The sequence below is a fragment of the Giraffa tippelskirchi genome, chromosome 5 (genome assembly GCF_054371585.1).
Source record: "Giraffa tippelskirchi isolate mGirTip1 chromosome 5, T2T-mGirTip1v1.2.pri, whole genome shotgun sequence".
Lineage (NCBI taxonomy): Eukaryota > Metazoa > Chordata > Mammalia > Artiodactyla > Giraffidae > Giraffa > Giraffa tippelskirchi.
This window is the reverse complement of record NC_137279.1, coordinates 2,462,706-2,476,387: the sequence shown is the minus strand read 5'-3', so window position 1 is coordinate 2,476,387 and position 13,682 is coordinate 2,462,706. Positions and strand designations below refer to the sequence as shown.

General features: G+C 45.1%; 1 protein-coding gene across 2 annotated transcripts in view; it reads right to left on the bottom strand.

Annotated features, from left to right (window-relative positions):
• Positions 1-10,718: 10,718 nt before the first annotated feature.
• The window catches only part of LOC145506732 (uncharacterized), a 145,976-nt gene continuing 143,012 nt past the window's right edge, over positions 10,719-13,682 (bottom strand). For both annotated transcript variants that reach the window (XR_014054226.1, XR_014054240.1), the window contains one exon: positions 10,719-11,048. The gene's annotated coding sequence lies outside the window, so the exon portion shown is untranslated. The remainder of the gene's footprint in view (positions 11,049-13,682) is intronic.

Here is a 13,682-nt window from a genome sequence, read left to right as displayed (position 1 = left end):
TGTAAGACACCGTAACGGCCTCAGTTTCAGAGATGACAAAAACGAGTCTCAGAATTTGAGTGGCTCACCCACTCATCTGACCACGGGAAGATAGGAAGCCTGGATTTGAATTCAGGTCTGTTTTTGAAAGTTTGTGATATTTATGGGAATGTAAATTGGTGTAACCACTGTGTAAAACAATATGGCGTTTTCTCAAAAAAAAAAAAAAAAACATGATCCAGCAATTCTGCTCCTGGGTGTATATATCCAAAAAAAAAAACAGAAACCACTAATATGAAAAGATATAAGCACCTCAATGTTCACAGCAGCACTATTCACAATGGCCAAGGTATGAAGCAACCTAAGTGGATAATGAAGATTTGTGTGTGTGTGTGTGTGTGTGTGCGTGCGCACACACAATGGAATATTACTCTGCCAAGAAAAGAATAAAATATTACCATTTGCAGCAACATGGATGGACTTGGGGATATTATGCTAAGTGAAAAAGTCAGACAGAAAAACAAATACTGTATGATATCATGTATATGTGGAGTCTAAAAACTACAATCTAAAAACTAGTGAACAGAACAAAAAGAAGCAGACTCACAGATAACAGAGAACAAACTAGTGCTTACCCGAGGGGAGGGGCAACATAAAGGCGAGGGGAGTGAGAGGGACAAGCTTTCGGGTGTAAGACAGGCTCAAGGACGTATTGTACAACGTGGGAAATATAGACGATATTTTGTAATAACTATAAATGGAGTGTAACCTTTAAAAATCATATAAAAAAGAAAAAGAAACAAGTTTGTGATTTTTTAAAACTATGTTGTTACTCGTTGTTGTTCTTGACTCTTTTCAGCCCATGGACTGCCAGGCTCACCTGTCCATGGGGTTTCCCAAGCATTACCATTTCTTCCTCCAAGGGGTCTTCTTGACCCAGGGATGGACCCCGAGTCTCCTGCATGGGATTTTTTGATCATACTATGTTTATTTCTTGAGTTGATCCCACAGCACCCCTCTCTGCATTTTAAGAAGTGTAGCGTACATTTTCAGGGCCAGAACCATGTTTGCTAGACCTTGAAATACTTGGTATTTCTGAAATAACTGCTTTTGGCCGTGTTATCCAAAAGGACATTGAAGAAAACATTAAAACACTTAACTCAAAAAGCAAACAAATGCCTGGACACAAGATATTACATAACAGAATTAAATAGATAGTTGAATAAACAGTTAAATAAGAGATTGAGCAATTTGAATAACCTCAACTTTTTAATCACCAAAACAAACACATGCTTTTGAGAGATTAGGCAACTATTCCGGTATGAGCTTAATCACATAACTTAATTTGATTAATATCCCAAGGAAATATGAAATCATATTGATGATATTAGAAAAATTTGCATTTACCATAGGGCTATCCACAAAATATTTTTGGCAATATACACTGCCATAGCAAAGATATTTGAATATTCCTTTTTTCTATAACAAATTTTCAGTGCCCTACAGAAAAAAACTCCTATAATCAATTATCTCAGAAAGTGAGAAATTGTGTTATGAAGCAAGTATTTTACTCTTTATCCCAATTTACCTTCTATTGTCTTAAAGGGAACTCTTCAGATGCCAGTCATATCCCGGCATGAAAAACAATCAGGTTGCTCTTAGAAAAAGTATAAACTGAGCCCATCCAAACCCCAAAAACACTTCACCCAAGAGCAAACAACCTGAAGCTTGTTCTCCATCAGGAAAATTGTTCATCCATATCCCTCCCATTTCCTCAATACTGTGACCTTACCCCAGCCAGTGAGCCTGTCCCGCAATCCATTTTGACTCCACCGCAGAAATAAAATGCACACATACTGTAGCTGTAATTCAATTAATCTTCTCCTCGGGTTTCCTCTGCTCCGTGCCAGGGTCATTTGTAAGGCCATCACTCACGCCAAACTGTTGCACCTGTGCTGCTATGGAAATAGCCCCTTCCTCCCCACCCACCCTCCATCCTCCCAGGCACGGTGCCCTAATCACCTTGTTCCCAGGCACAAAAGCTTTCCTCTGCAAGCCCGGAATGCTAGAATTCCCCCAAGCACTGGCAAGGAAACATTTGAATATAATCAGAGGATCTTCCTTTGTTTTATTTATTTTTTTCCTGGGGAAATTCATCTCTCAAAGGTATTTGGTGTATTCTTTTGCTCTTCCGTGAGGCCACATCGTTGCACAGTGGCGGAGTGGTCACAGCCTGCAAAACTAAATATTTTCTTCTCTTATTCGGGGCAGACATGGATGATACGTGCCTGGTCCCTTCAAGCGTCTCTAATTGAATCCCTTGCTTCATTTAAACTGTTTAAACCTGGCTGTGAGAAGCATGTGCCCGGCAGTCCCTTCCTCCCCGACTGGACCGGACATGGAGCCCCTGACCACCGCCCTCTCACCTGTGGTTCCCTCGCCCCAACCAGCTCCAGAAACCTGGCTCAGCTCTCCCCAGATCCTGCCAGGCTTTGGTCCTTCCAACTTCATAGAGCTTCTAGCAGAAGAGGCAAATTGTGTTCTTTGTGTATATATTCATATGGTTGAAAGTCAAACTGGCCTTCCATCTCTGCTCTGTCGCTTTGGAGCTGTGTGAGCTTAGACAACTTACTAGACATCTCTGAGTTTCAGGTTCTTTATAAAGTGGGAGGGGGATAACAGCATTATACAGGGTTGCTGTGGGCATTAAATAGGGTAATGCAGGGGTTCCCAACCTATTTAGCACCAGGGACTGGCCTCATGTGAGGCAGTTTTTCCAGGAATGGGTTGGGGTGTGGAGGGGATGGTTTGGAGATGTTTCAAGCTCATTACATTTATGGTGCTCTCTGCTGCTGCTGCCAAGTCGCTCAGTTGTGTCCGACTCTCTGCGACCCCATGGATGGCAGCCCAACAGGCTCCTCTGTCCCTGGGATTCTCCAGGCAAGAGCACTGGAGTGGGTGCCATTGCCTTCTCCGGATGGTGTGCTCTAGCTCTAACCTAAGGCCGCCACTGATCTCACAGGAGTTACTGGTCCGCAGCCTGGAGGCTGGGGACCCCTAGGACAATGGATAAAAGGCCTCTAACATAATATCTGGCCCACATTCTGCACACAAAGGATGTGGTGGCCCTCCTTCCCACGTCCCTGAATGATTACCAAGTGTCCCAAATTATAATCAGAGCAAGCAAAGATGCAGACAGATCTCATTCCATCAGTATCAAGACAACAGGCTCCCCTAGTAGCTCAGACGGTAAAGCATCTGCCTGCAGTGCAGCAGACTGGGTTCAATCCCTGGGTCGGGAAGATCCCCTGGAGCAGGAAATGGCAACCCACTCCAGTACCCTTGACTAGAAACTTCCATGGACAAAGGAGCCTGGCGGGCTATAGTCCTTGGGGTTGCAAAGAGTGGGACACGACTGAGTGACTAACACGCATAACACACGTCAAGACTACAAGGAGCAGACAGACCTACAGGCTTGTGGGGGTCCAAGCTCCCGGGGCCGGGGTCCTCAGACTTCAGCCAGCACCTCCCCCGCGATGAGAGCTGGGAAAACACGGGCCACGGGTCCCTCCTCCTCGGAGCTGCAGGTTTCGATGGCCTGGGCGGGCCCTGGATAATCTACCTTTACAAGAAGCTCCTGGTGCCCTTGGCTTCCCAGGTGGCTCAGATGGTAAGGAATCTGCCTGCCAATGCGGGAGATGTGGGTTCAATCCCTGTATCAGGAAGATGCCCTGGAGGAGGCTATGGCAACCCACTCCAGTATTCCTGCCTGGAGAATCCCATGGACAGAGGAGCCTGGCGGGCTACGGTCCATGGGATTGCAAAAAGACTGGATATGACTGAGCCCGCAAACACCCTGCACGCCTCTGATGCTCTTGCTAGTGACTTAGGGGCCATATTTTGAGGACCACCACTTTACAGGACGTGACAGTAAGCAGTCTGGGGGAACCTACTGACGTGACAGGATAAACAAAAGTCTCAAGTTGAAAAAAGTCCAAGTTTTGGAGTTCTGAGAGAGCGTCACCAAAGGCAACCCCTGCTTCATGGCAGAGTCTGGGTGACCCAGCCAGACCTCCCCGAGTAAATCGCACTCTCCCAGCCCCAGCGAGTGACACTCAAGTTACTCGCTTTTCTTCTTTCTTCAGGGGGCGGGGGGTTTCAGATGAACACTGTTTATTTCCTCTTTCCTATGTATTTTGGCCAATAGGATCGAGGTTAAAGCTTATATTTAATCCCGCAAGTAAAGTACTCTACTTTTTGAGACAGGCTAGGAGCTGGGACCTGCGACCCTTTGTACCCTGCTTACACCCGGACACACCTCTCCTCCAGCAACAAGACACAAAAAAACCTCATGGGACTAAAACTGCTGGGCGCATGTGCAGCTGGGGGAGATTCTGGACCTGAAAGATACAAAGACAAAAAAAACCCCAACTGCCACTTCTGGAGAGTCTGGGGCAAAAACAGGCAGTGGGTACTGCGCATGCCCCCTGCACTCAACCAGCACCACCAGAGGAGGGGGCAAACCACCTAAACCACCCTGTGACTGGACCCCTGGGCACCCCCGCCAACCATCACCCCATATAAGAAAGGAGATTGCCCCTCTCCCCCACCAGGGAGAGAGCAAGCAAGGGAACCTGTTGTTTGTTCTTGCCCCATACCCCAGCCCACTCCGCTCTGCTGCAGCAGGGGCCCCCATAAAGCCTTGCTGGATTTCTTGTCTGGCCTCTAGTCAGTTTCTATTGATGGCAGAGCCAAGAACCTGGTCAGTATCACTTTGATGATAAATAGGCTGATGACTATTACCTGAACAACCCAGTGCGGCTCTGGTGGTGTCTGGACCTCAGGCAGGGCTCCCTCCTGCACAGCCACTGGGAGAGAGAGGGGAGCAGGTGGCAGCCACCCGTGATGGCAGTTCTGGGGCTTCTGTGGGCTCATTTAATCCTCGATGGGGTTCTGTAAGGGAAACACAGCCATTCCCACTTTTAAAGTGGAATGGAAAGAAAAAACACAGGCACCCCAGTGCTCACAGCAGCACTGTTTGCATCGGTCAAGACGTGGAAGCCACCTAAACATCCATCGAGAGAGGAAAGGATAAAGATGTGTACATGTATACAATGGAGTATTACTCTGCCATTAGAAAGAATGCAATAATGCCATTTGCAGCAACATGGAGGAGCTAGAGATTATCCTAAGTGAAGTAAACCAAAGGCAAATATAGGAAATCCCTTATATGTGGATTCTAAACTGTGATACGTATGAAGGTGTTTACAAAACAGAAACAGAGTCACAGATGTGGAAAACAAACTTATGGTTTCTGGGGGTGGAGGGGGGAGAGGGAGGAGGGATAAACTGGGAGAGTGGAATTGACATATACACACTATTGTATACGAAATAGATAACTAATAAGAAGCTGCTGTTTATATCAATTCTCTGTAATGACCTATATGGGGAAAGAATCTGATAAAGAGTGGATATATGTATATGTATAGCTGATTCAACTTGCTATCCATCTAAAACTAACACAGCATTGTAAATCAACTGTACTCCAATAAAAAAATTTTAAAATAAAAATAAATAAAAATGGAATGGAAGTTAAAGCTAAGACAGTACACGTCACTTCCCCACTATTCCCGTTATGATGTGATGTGACCTGTTGTTTTCAGGTCTGACTCCAAGGCAGTATTTCCTTTCTGCCATTTCAGTGCCTTTTCTGTAAGATCAGGGGATTGAACTCTGACTCTGCTTCCTCCTTGCTGGTTCATTCTGTGATTTACTGGATCTCCTCATCCAAATTTACAGTAAAAAAAATTTTGTTAAATCCATACAGTCCCAACGCACGCTCAAATGCTAAGTTGTGTCCGACTGTTTTGCAGCCCCGTGGACCATAGCCCAGCAGACTCTTCTGCCCACGGAGTTCTCTGGGCCAGAATACTGGAGTGGGTTGCCATTTCCTCCTCCAGGGCATCTTCCTGACCAGGGATCGAACCCGGGTCTCCTGCCTGTCCTGCACTGGCAGGTGGATTCTTCACCAATGAGCCACCGGGGAAGCCCACATACAGCCCCAATGTGGCGACACAGAGGATCACCCTTTTAAACTGTCAAACATCAGCTCAGAACGGTGAATAACAACAGAATTTTTTCCACCTGTGCTTGGTCTCAAGCCTCATCCTCTCCTCCAGGTTGCTGAGAATGCACAAAAGGATCCTTTTGCCTCTGAGTTAGTTAATGACCTCTAAGGAAATTTTGTGGGTTGTAATTGGGGTTGTCAGATTTAGCAAATAAAAATACAAGACACCCAGTTAAATTTAGATTTCAGGTGAATAACAAATAATTTCTAAGTATGTGTTTACCCCACACAGTATGTGGAACATAGTCATACTGGCAACTTCTTTATTTGAAATTCAAATTTAAGTGAGCATCCTGTATGTTATCTGCCATAAGGACTCCCTGGCAGGTCATCCTTAGGCTCTGCATTGTCAGAGAACAGCATGTGAGATAGGAACAGGGGGTGGAGGGAAGCCGCCCCCCTCTGGGAGCAGCTCCTTCCTCTTGCACGTCCCATGTGGTGAGGAGACGTGTTAACTTCAGCTCCAACATCAGTGTATAAATCATCCTTTGCTTCCTGTCCATTAGCATTGTCAGACAGCAGGGACCACTTCTGAGCTATTTTCCTACAGTAAAGCCCTTGGTAGAGGTACATCTGGAACAGTGAGCACACTAAGTAAAGCTGTGCATTTTAATACAGACCAGCTCTTTCCTCTTTCTTATTTGTAAATATTTTTTAATTTATTTTTTAATTGGAGGAAAACTGCTTTACAATGTTATGATGGTTTCTGCCATGCAACAAGGCAAATCAGCCATAATTACACATACATCCCCTCCCTCTCCTGAACCTCCCTCCCCTCCCCTCATCCTGCCCCCACCCTGGATCATCACAGAGCCCCAGACTCGGCTCCCTGTGTTATACAGCAGCTTCCCACGAGCTGTGTATTTTACACATGGTGGGTGCATATATCAGGTGGCACAGTGGTAAAATATCTGCCTGTCAATGCAGGAGACACAGGAGACCTGGGTTCCATCCTTGGGTTGGGAAGATCCCCTGGAGGAGGAAATGGCAACCCACTCCAGTATTCTTGCTTGAGAATCACATGGACAGAGGAGCCTGGTGAGCTACAGTCCATGGGGTTGCAAGGAGTCGGACACGAGTGAGAGCGAGCACACACACAGTGTATCTGTGTCGACGCTACTGTCCCCACTTACCCCACGGTCACCCTCCCTCCCGTGTCCACAGTCCCTTCTCTACATCTGCACCTCCATTCCTTCCCTGCAAACAGGCTCATCAATACCTCGTTTCTAGATATACGATATTTTTCTCTCAAATCCCCCCATCATTACCACCTTTTTTAACCCATAAATGCCCTGACTTACTTCCCTCTTTCACTACATCACACTCAAATGACTCAAGTTTCCAATTTTTACCATTTTCCCCAACATCGTCAATAAAACGAAGACATTAAAATACCTAAACCATTAGAAAGCGCATAAAGTCTATCAGGAGATCTGCTCTTGAGAACTGGCTTGGTGCTGAGGGCACGCAGAAGAGTAATTCACCCGCCGGGACTGAACTGCCGCCCCCCCCCTCCCCCCACAACTCCTATGCTGAAGCCCTAAGCCCCGATGTGATCAGATCTGGGGTCGGGAGGTAAGTAGGTTCAGGTCATTCCCAGTGAGGTGAGTCCTTGTGAAGCAACTAGCGCCATTTTAAGCAGAGGGTTGCTCTGACTTTCCATCTCTGCCAGGTGCGCCCAGCAAAAATGCAGCAGTCTGCAAGCCAGGGAGAGAGTCCTCACCAGAGCCCAACCCTGCTGGTGCCCTGAACCCAGATCTCCAGCCTCCACGTCTGTGAGCAATGCTTCTGTTGTCTAATCCACCCAGCAGTTGGTATTTTTTTGTGGCCACTTGAGCTACCTAATACAATACCCTTTCGCGAACCCATTTAAAATAGGTAGGACATTTAAAACAATGTGAAAGGCACCCATCAGTCCTCTTGAACAACCATCAGTCCTTGTTGCCCATTCAATGCACAATTACCCTTTTCTTGGAATTTCCTGCCTCTCCCAGAAAAGCAGACCCTGGAAACGATCTTAGTGGCTTCTTTGTGTCTCCAGCATCCTGGCCATGACTGCTGCCATGTGCACTTCTGATGCAAGTGGCATTAGCATTACTTCTGTGCCTGCACATCTGGGGTTGAGGCTGAGAAACAGCAAGTAAGCTCCGCGACGTGAACACTAGCACGGGGGAGGGGGTGGGGGCTGTACCATCTGTGCACGAGAAACACGGAGAAAGGAGGAGCAGAGAGGGTGGCCTTTTTTTAACTCATCCATCCGTTCAAGACACACATGTTAAGTGCCTGCCACAGTCACACCCAGCTCTAGACTCTAGAAACAGAGCACTGACAAGACAGCTACTGCCCAAGACTAACAATCAATAAAGGCATCGGAGGAGGAGGCGACAGGCGGATGAGCGAGGGGAGGAAAGGAGGAAGGAAGGAGGGATATGACGTGTCAGATAAGTGCTAAAAAGAAAATCGGAACTGAAAGAAGAAGCTCCAGAAACGTGGAGGACAATTCCAAACAGGAAGACCTCACCAAAAACAAGATGTTTCAGGAAAGACCTGAGAGTGAAGCACTGAATGGTTATGGGGAGATAGTAATAACTTGACACTTTGGAGGTGTCCTGAACTCACACAGCAGGCAGCCAACACCGTCATTTAGTCTGAAGTACATTTGCAAACACACTCTAGAGCAGCCATGTCCTCTGCCATTGGCAAACGCTCAGCAAACACTGTGAGTCTGAGTCAAAGCAGAAAGCTGGACAGAGTGGATGGGGTGCGGTGACCTGGAGATGCTGACATCAGGGACAAGAAGAGGCAGGAGAAAGGCTCTGGTACACAGCGCTGGGCACCTGGTCACAGCCGCCCACAGATCACAGAGGGCACTCCTGTCCCAGCACAGAACCACACAGAATGTGAGGAAAGGGGCGGCCACCATTTCAGCCTGCCCCCCAGAGAAGCAATATCCTGGGAAAATGTCAAGGTTCAGTTGAAAGACAGGCATGGCCCAGAACCGAGATCAGGAGACGCCACCGTCTTGAAAGACTAGGTATGAATGGGTAGCCGAGAATGTTTCATGCTGACTAATGATCTAAAGATAAAATGTGTTTTGTGCTCTTGGTTTATTTAAATAAGAGGCATTGAAAGAAAGCCTGCCTCTATTTGTAGGAGATTGGACCATAATCCAATCTAAAATATGTTTTTATAGTGCTATGACTCAGCGGGTAAAGAATCTGCCTGCAATGCAGCAGACACAGGAGACATAGGTTTGATCCCTGGGTCAGGAATATCCCCTGGAGAAGGAAATGGCACCCCACTCTAGTATTCTTGCCTGAGAAATCGCATGGACAGAGGAGCCTGGCGGACTGCAGTGCAAAGGGTCGCAAAAGAGTCAGCCACAACTGAGCACAAAGTCAAAATAACTCGCATGAGCAGCAAGTGACATTCATTTGGATGGAAAAATAGGCATAGAAAACTTGAGTCTTCATATGTTAGTAAGCAAATTCCTGAGACCAGAGAAGAGGGGGAGATGCTACATTAAAGGAAAGAAAATAATGAGGAAGAGAGAATCATTTTCTTGAAGGTGGAGGGGCAAGCCTGAGACTGCGGTGCTAGGTAGGGCAGCTGCAGGAAGCCCTGCGGTCGGGTCACAGCTAGAGATGATGGAGCCGGAAGAGCTTCCTTTCCTCTGAGTGTCTGCCAGTCTCGGGTGCCACCACGAGCAAGCGATTCGTCTGAATTACTATGCAGCATGCAGTATTTTCAATCATTTCAGGCTTCATTAGATTACAGTATCACATAAGTCATATTACACTGTGCTCGGGAGAAGTGGCACAGACTTATTCTTTTTCTGGGAGTTAAAATATTGGCTTCCCCCCATTTCTCTTCAATATGTAAATATCAAAGCTCAGACGATTTCACTTTATCCAATATACCAAAAAAAACCTTGGGCATAACTGTCATTGTAACACAAGGTCAATATGAACCAATGATGCAATCCTTCAAATCACGATTTGGCTCTCGACTCCCTGGACTGCAGCCCGCCAGGCTCCCTTGTCCATGGGATTCTCCAGGCAAGAATACTGGAGTGGGTTGTCATTTCCTCCTCCAGGGGATCTTCCTGAGCCAGGGACTGAGCCCCCATCTCCTGCATTGCAGGCAGATTCTTTACCATCTGAGCCACCAAGGAAGCCCTTTCTTTTTCTTTCACTTTTCATCTCAGGTTTAGGATGGAGTGGCGGGAGAGTGGGGAAGCACAGAATGAAAGGAGAGGACGTTGCTCGGAGGAAGGAAGAGTCAGGACTGCAGGAGGCAGGAGGCAGAGTAGAGACCACCATTATGAAGAGCGTGACTGCAACTCGGGCTGGCCGGGGCAGCCTGCTCCCCGCTCCGAGAGGCAGAATGACCTGTCTGCCGGTGTCATCACCCTGAGGACGTCCAGTGCCCCTCACCTCCAGCTAGTTGGTCTCCCTGCTTTTTCTTCCCTAAATGTCCGGCCCTGCTGTGCACCCACAAACTTGGTCCCTCGAGATGCAGCTCACTCAACACCCCGGAGAATTTTCAGATCACTTGCCTCCCTCTGAAACATACAATGGACCATTGCCTCTGCCATGCCGGCACACAGTTCTAAAAAACATGGGTTGTATTTTATTAAATTCTGATGTCAATTCTCTTCCTACCTGAGGGCAGCAATGGTGTCAGTCTCATTGTGACATACTTACCAAGATCTGTCAGCTAAAAGACGAGTGATTCAGTTATACTGTCTTACTTCTCATGACATCAACTAGTATCTTTCAGATAATACTCTAATCAATATAGAACTCAAGCTAAAACACAGGACGTCTTCTTTCCAAGCTGACCAAGTGAGCTTTAACCTCCAGATGATCCCAAGCACAGGACATTTGGGAAGATGCAGATTCCAGCTGCAGCAGGCCACCAGGAGCCTCTTCAGCCCTGTCTGGAAAAGCAGGAGTAAAGCAAAGAAAAAAGTTAAAACTCCAATACTTTGGCCACCTGATGAGAAGAGCCAACGCATTGGAAAAGACGCTGAGACTGGGAAAGATTAAAAGCAAAATGGGAAGGGGGCGGCAGAGGATGAGATGTTTAGATACCATCACCAACGCAATGGACATGAATTTGAGTAAACTCAGGAAGATAGTGAAGGACCGGGGTGCCTGGTGTGCTGTAATTCACAGAGTCCCAAAGAGTCTGACACAACTTAGTGACTGAATAATAGCAACAAAAAAGCAAAGAATGTTCAACTTATCAGTTACTACACTCAGAAGATTGGAGGACAGACTCTGTGTGGTCAGAGAGAAAAACCCTAATCTTTCACATTCAGGCAAAGCAGCATTTTTTAAAAATCTACAAAATTGGAAATGCCTGTATTAGAAGTAGCAGCATTCTCATAATGCTCTTAATAGTGACTATGATATATTTGCAATGAGAGGTGATGCTGGCACTATCTATAAATTTATCATTATAAATTTATAAAATATTATAATTATGATATTTGTAATTCCAATTATATCATAAATGTTTTAATGCTTTAGCTTGGAGGGTTCCACATGAGAATCACAAAAGTACCTCTTTTCAGTGATTACTATTTTATCTCCTTTGGGAAAAGAGATGATCTACATATGAATCTAGAAGACAGGTTTAACCTGATCACTATAACCACACACAATCCAAATATTTTAAGCACCTAGTCTCAGCAGTTTCAGAGTGGAGATTTTATTCAATAGTTGATTACATTTTTATTTATTAAAGAATTTAACTTTCCATTTTTTGAAATTTCCTTTGATCAGGTCCCATTCTCTTTTTTTTTTTTTTTTAATTGTAATAGTTTTTGCCATACATTGACATGAATCAGCCATGGGTTTACATGTGTTCCCCTTCCTGGACCCCCCACCCACCTCCCTCCCCATCCCATCCCTCTGGGTCATCCCATTCTCAATGCCAAAATACTTACCAGCATAAAGGCAGACTTAGAGGAACAAAGATAACTTTGCCTGTTTACATGAAAAGTCCATCACAAAAAAAAAAAGTCCATCATAGCTAATCACATCTTAAATCTTCAAGTCTAAAAAGTCATTACCTTCGTCAAGGCAGCTTATACTGCATTCTGTCAGGTCTTCTGGAATATTTACCTAAATTCAAACCCAGAAGCTGCCTGGCAAGAGAAAGTCTGGGTTTGTGGAGGTAGGTGAGGACTGGCATTTACTTGTGTTCAGAAAATAAACTCTGACTCTACAATACTGAGCAGGACCTCCCCATAAATTCAACTACAATTGTATTCAACACAAGAGTCAACTTTGCTTCATTTTCTGCATTTTCTTTTTCATCCAAAGTAGTCTCCATTCCCCGGGGTGTTGCGACCTCAACCTCCTTATATCTCAAAACAGCTCCCTCTGATCCTCTTAGCTTCAGCGAGCACCTTGAACTCTTCCTCCAATTATCTGTCTTCAACAAATGCATTATGCACACTAAGAAGACCTTTTCCTTCCAATTGTTAAATCCACATTTATTTGAGAAGCTTATATATGCCTAGTTGTTTACCTTCAAATCATCAAAAGAATTGATGGTGGGGGTGATTTGATCACCAGGAAATCTTTGTAAGCCACTGATACTAACACATTTTCAGAAAACTTTTTAAGACATTTTTAATACAGAAAATTGGGTTTCTTCAGACCGTAGCTGATGTGGAACTTCAAATGTCAGCTTATCTGCATCTGCGTGATAGAAACAACCTCTTATCTTGGAGACAAGCAGTTATTTAATTCACCAGGCAATTTCTTTCCTCCATACTTTCTAATCAAATTCGAAAATGTTTTGCAGAGATTCAGTGGAAATAGCTACTTCTCTAAGAGCAGCCCGATTTAGAAATAAGCAGACCTGCAATACTCCTTCAGTGTGTATGTTTTTATTTTAAGTATAGTTGGTTTACAATGTTGTGTTAGTTTCAGCAAAGTGATTCAGATATATACATATATATATATTCTTTTTCATATTCTTTTCCAGTGTGTGTTTTTAACGCAGAAAAATCTGAACTCTGAACTACCAGTTCCACTTAGAATTTTGAGATAAACAATACTAATCCTTAGTCTTTAAAATACAATTTTAGGTGAACTTAGAACTTAGGAAAATATGAGTGAATTAATGGAATTAACTCAAAGGTATTACTATAAAGACATTTGAGGACTCCTTCCTCAGAAATCACACATATGCATCTAGGTTCTCCACTTCCGACCATCTTAAAGAAGGTGCTGTTTTACTGCAGCTGAGATGTTCTTTCAATATAACAGCAAAATAACAACGCTGTGTGTTCCCAGAGTAAAGAGGAGGATCGCGCAGATATCATATTTACAATCACCTCTTCCCTGGGTTATCCGTTTATCTCATCCTCTGCTCAGGTCTCTCATCAGTCAGCCAGCGAAGGTCAGACTCACCTCATTGGCTCAGCACACCAGGCTTCTTTCCATTCCAAGTGGAGACAGAAAATCTGAATCTTTACCATGCTGACCTTATTGTTTTACAAGCTATTGATTGTGGCTATCAAGTCCCAACAGTTCTCTGGGGTCAGCCTCTGGAA